Below are 6000 nucleotides of genomic sequence, written 5' to 3'. Positions count from 1 at the left end.
TCTTGGTTCAATAATGACAGAAGATCTCTCCCTGGATGACGAGATAAATGCAAGAACAGGAAAGGCTACCAACACTTTCGGAAAGTTCCGCACACGAGCATGGGACAACAAACATCTTACATTGTATCAATCATGTGTGCTGAGTACTCTCCTGTATGGAGCTGAGTCTTGGACGTCGTATGCCAAACAGGAACGAAGGCTCAACGCCTTTCATCTGCGGTGTTTACGGAGCACCTTGGGAAGGATCACGTGACAAATGATATGGTTCTGAAAACTGCAAAACAACAGAGTATCAAATGGTTCAAATGACTCTGAGCACTATGGGACTTAACATCGGAGGTAATCAGTCCCCTGGAACTTAGAACTACTTAAATCTAACTAACCTAAGGACTTCACACACATCCATGCCCAAGGCAGGATTCGAACCTGCGACCGTAGCAGTCGCTCGATTCCGGGCAGAAGCACCTAGAACAGCTCTGTCACCGCGGCCGGCTAGCAGAGTATCACTGCCACGCTCAAGCAACTTCTCCTGCGGTGGTTAGGACATCTGCATCATATGGACCATTCCCGTCTGCCCCGGCGCACATTACTCAGTGAAATAGCAGGAGCAAAGAGACCTCGTGGAAGACCTTCACTACGCTTTAGGGATTGCGTAAAGCATGATATGTCCGCATTTAATATTGACAGTGACAAGTGGGAGCAACTCGCTGACGATCACAGCAAATAGAGGAAACTGACTGCAGATGGAAGCAACATGCTCGACCAAGTGTGGCTAAACAACTTAGCAGACATGAGCTTATGAGAGAAGACATGCACTTATGAGTAACCCTCCTGCTGCAGTAATTTATATTTGCCCCACTTGTGGGAGCCAAGTCGGCTCTCGCATCGGACCTCTGAGCCACTAGCGAAAATGTCTCCAGAATGCCACTTGAATCTTGCGACAGGAATATACCATCTATATTTGGGCCCTAATGTACCACGCGATGTAATTGAACTGCATTTTCGGAGCTTTGTTTAGCCTTTTCTTGTGCCTATACTAATTTCGTTCTCTTAGAATGGTCTTTCTTCTACTCCTCAGACAACGCCAATCTTCGGACTGATGACAGCTTCTTTAGTTTTCCAGTATTCTTCGGTTTAAAATAATGATAAAAGTTAAATTTGAGTTTCCTGTTTACTGTTTTCCACTTAATGTTAGCTGAATCATAATTCCACAAAGATCGATTAGCTATTCCATACTTATTCTTTATTATACTAAGATAAACATTGGTAGGTGTTAGTTTAACATTTGCATTACTCTTCCGGCCTTCATTGGTACTTTTTCTTGTCGTGAAACTTCTGCCTAAATTATCATTTCAGTCAGTATCTGCTCCTGAATAGGTGTTATAATCCAATAACTGATTTCTTAATCTCTGACGATGATATAACCCAGCTGGAATCTTGTCTCCAGGCGTTATCCGAGTATGCCTCCTTCTCTTTTGACTTCTGGTGTATTCTCTGTCACTAGCTGGAAGTTATTGCGGGTGGGTGTATTCCTATGGGACCAAAGTGCTCAGGTCATCGGTCCCTAGACTTACACACTACTTGAACTAACTTATGCTAAAAACCACACGCACACCCATGCCCGAGGGAGGACTCGAACCTCCGGCGGGAGGGACCGCGCAATCCGTGACATGGCGCCTCAAACCACGCGGCCACTTGGGGCGGCAAACTTATTGCGGAACTCAATTAGTCTTTCCCCTGTCTCATTCCTACTACCGAATGCATATTCTCCCTTAAATCTGTGTTATATTCCCTTCACTAGTATAGCGTTCCAGCCACCCATGATTATTAGATTCTCGTCTCCAATTATTTACTGAATTACCCATTTAATATCTTCATACACTTTCTCTATTTATTCTGCTTGTGATATCGGAAAGTATACCTGAACTGTTGTTGTCGGTGTTGGTTTGCAGTCGATTCTGACGAGAACAACACTGTCGCTGGACTGTTCTCAATACCTCACTCTCTACCCAACTTTCCTACTCATAACGAATCCTAATCTGTTCACCATTTCCTGCTGCTGTTGATATTCTCCTGTATTCGTCTCACCAGAAACCCTTACCTTCTTCCTATTTCACTTCGCCAACCTGCAAAATGTCTAGACTGCGCCCTTGCTTTTTCCTTTCCAATTTTCTACTTTCGTTACCATACTCAGACTTAAGACAATCCACGTTCTGACTCGTCGGATGCTTCCTTTTCGTTTGTCTTTCAATCTTTTTCTCGTGGTCAACTCCCGCTTGGCAGTCACCTGCCGAAGATATGGAGGACTAACCCGTAACCTTTTGCCAATGGAGAGATCATCATGACACTTTCTGTGCTATTTCCTATTCAAGTCGTGAACAGCGCGCGGGAACGATTGCTGGTAAGCCTCTGTTAGGGCTCGACTCTCTCTAATTTTATCTTCATCGTCTTTTAACGAGATATACGCAGGAAGAAGCAATACATTTGTGGACTCTTCTAGGCCTCCAGAACGACAACAATAAACCACATATTGGTGCAGAATGGCTATCTTGCAGCGTCTGCCAATGGAGTTAGTTGATCACCTCCGTGACGCTTTCGTCCTGACTAGATGCACCTGTAACGAAACACGCTGATCTATTTTGGATCTTTTCCATTTTCTCTATCAGTCGTATCTGGTTCATATCCCATACCGATGAGCTATATTCATCGGGTATTTACACACTCCAAAAGCGAGAAAGTGTCCTGAACTTCTGTTCGCTCCTTCATCCTCTTTGATAAGGCCGTTTGCAAAATAAATGTGACCACTTATACGAGAAGTCTTCGACCATGATTACTGAGGATGTCTGGGAGCGACCCTCGGATAAAGCCAGATGGCGCAGCGGTTAGCACACTGGACTCGTATTTGGAAAGGCGACGGTTCAAATCCCCGTCCGGCTAACCAGTTTTAGGTTTTCCATTATTTCCCTAAATCACTCCACATAAATGCCGGGATGATTCCTTTGAAAGGACACGGCAGATTTCCTTCCCCACATTTCCTTAATGAGAACTTGTGCTCCGCATTTGATGACCTTGTTATCGATGGGACATTAAATAGTAATCTTCCTTCCTTCCCTTCCTCGAACTTGGGACCAGGGTTATTTGATTGATAGTCAAAGACGCAGCGCTTAGACCACCACGCTTAGACTACCACCAACAAAAAGTAACAGAAAGACTGACTTCCCCTGCGTCAGTGGAAACATCTCAAAGAGACTGTGTTGTCTCACATTTACACGTCACAAAGCCATAGTCTTCCGACCAGTAGCAGTCGTAGTCCAAAGTGAAATACTGATAATGTTCAAGGCACATGTCTATTTTGTACTGTTAGTACTGTCGTCAAGGTGGAGAGAGTTCGTTACTACAACAGTTCCCAAATTAATGTCAAGATTTCTCAAATTTTCTTATGAATGCTTTTCAAATGCTGTATTTATCTGAATGGCAATTTTATGGAAATTATGCAAAATTGATAATAACTAATGCAAACAAATTATTATTATAATTATTAAATTAAAACATTTGTATATATTTCATTGTTATTATTGTTAAAATTGAAGGCATTTGTGGCATGTTAAAAGTGTGCGTGACCGCAAGTAATATTTGTGGGGAAGGGGGAAACAGTAAAAAACTATAATCAACCTTGTATCCGCCCTGTGCTGAATTGAAAAATCCTTTGCAAGGGCATAGCCACTTGCAGCTGGAGTTTCTTTGGGAGACCGACAGTTGACAGACCAGCGGTAGATATGAAACTGTGTCGTACAGACGCACGAGATTTGCGGCGATTTATTGCATGCACTGGCAAAGCGTTGCGCGTGTGACAGCCTAACGGTCAAAGAACATACTAGCGCTGCCATCTGTTGACAAACGGCAGAAGCGATAGCCTCTGACAATCACTAACAGGTTTAGCAGTCGTGTGCCGATACTGAAATACCCTCAATGGAAAAAAGGTCGTGTTTGATATCGAGCAGAATACTACAAGTTGGCCCTTCTTTAGTTTATTTTACAGTTTTATACGGAATGTCACCTGCGAAAAAAGTAATCATATCAGTCAACGCGTACTTCCACTACAGATCATTCTGGTGTAGTGATCTATTTCCCCCCACTACGAATATTAGTGAATATTAGTGAGGGCACCGGTTTAGTCGTATTCCATACCACGTGAAAACTACGTTTCAGTTTGTGTTCCTTGACAAAACGTTATCTTTCATAATAGCAGTTGTCCAGTTCATCCTCAAATTTCTATACGGACGTTAGGTCAGTTGTTAATACAACCGTGTTGTCGTTTTTTATCTTTAGCCCGAAGACTGGTTTGATTAACCTCTACACGCTAGTGTAGTCATTGCAAGCCCCTTCGTCTCTGCATAACTACTGCAACCTCTATATTCTTCTGAACCTGCCTTCTGTAAAGCTTAGGTCTCTCTCTACAATTTTTACACCCGTCCATGCCTCGTCCCCCTCACCCAACCACTTACACACTCCCCTGCATTTACCAAATTGACGATAGCTTGATGTCTTATGATGTGTGCTACCAGCCCATCCCCCCCATGAACCATGGACCTTGCCGCTGGTGGGGAGGCTTGCGTGCCTCAGCGATACAGATGGCCGTACCGTAGGTGCAACCACAACGGAGGGGTATCTGTTGAGAGGCCAGACAAACATGTGGTTCCTGAAGAGGGGCAGCAGCCTTTTCAGTAGTTGCAGGGGCAACAGTCTGGATGATTGACTGATCTGGCCTTGTAACATTAACCAAAACGGCCATGCTGTGCTGGTACTGCGAACGGCTGAAAGCAAGGGGAAACTACAGCCGTAATTTTTCCCGAGGACATGCAGCTCTACTGTATGATTAAATGATGATGGCGTCCTCTTGGGTAAAATATTCCGGAGGTAAAATAGTCCCCCATTCGGATCTCCGGGCGGGGACTACTCAGGAGGACGTCGTTATCAGGAGAAAGAAAACTGGCGTTGTACGGATCGGAGCGTGGAATGTCAGATCCCTTAATCGGGCAGGTAGGTTAGAAAATTTAAAAAGGGAAATGGATAGGTTAAAGTTAGATATAGTGGGAATTAGTGAAGTTCGGTGGCAGGAGGAACAAGACTTTTGGTCAGGTGATTACAGGGTTATAAATACAAAATCAAATAGGGGTAATGCAGGAGTAGGTTTAATAATGAATAAAAAAATAGGAGTGCGGGTTAGCTACTACAAACAGCATAGTGAACGCATTATTGTGGCCAAGATAGACACAAAGCCCATGCCTACTACAGTAGTACAAGTTTATATGCCAACTACCTCTGCAGATGATGAAGAAATAGATGAAATGTATGACGAGATAAAAGAAATTATTCAGGTAGTGAAAGGAGACGAAAATTTAATAGTCATGGGTGACTGGAATTCGTCAGTAGGAAAAGGGAGAGAAGGAAACATAGTAGGTGAATATGGATTGGGGGGAAGGAATGAAAGAGGAAGCCGCCTTGTAGAATTTTGCACAGAGCATAACTTAATCATAGCCAACACTTGGTTCAAGAATCATAAAAGAAGGTTGTATACCTGGAAGAATCCTGGAGATAGTAGTAGGTATCAGATAGATTATATAATGGTAAGACAGAGATTTAGGAACCAGGTTTTAAATTGTAAGACATTTCCTGGGGCAGATGTGGATTCTGACCACAATCTATTGGTTATGAACTGCAGATTGAAACTGAAGAAACTGCAAAAAGGTGGGAATTTAAGGAGATGGGACCTGGATAAACTGAAAGACCCAGAGGTTGTAGAGAGTTTCAGGGAGAGCATAAGGGAACAATTGACAGGAATGGGGGAAAGAAATACAGTAGAAGAAGAATGGGTAGCTCTGAGGGATGAAGTAGTGAAGGCAGCAGAGGATCAAGTAGGTAAAAAGACGAGGGCTAATAGAAATCCTTGGGTAACAGAAGAAATATTGAATTTAATTGATGAAAGGAGAAAATACAAAA

The sequence above is a fragment of the Schistocerca cancellata genome, chromosome 8 (genome assembly GCF_023864275.1).
Source record: "Schistocerca cancellata isolate TAMUIC-IGC-003103 chromosome 8, iqSchCanc2.1, whole genome shotgun sequence".
Taxonomy (NCBI): Eukaryota; Metazoa; Arthropoda; class Insecta; order Orthoptera; family Acrididae; genus Schistocerca; species Schistocerca cancellata.
Note: the sequence above shows the minus strand (reverse complement) of the source record.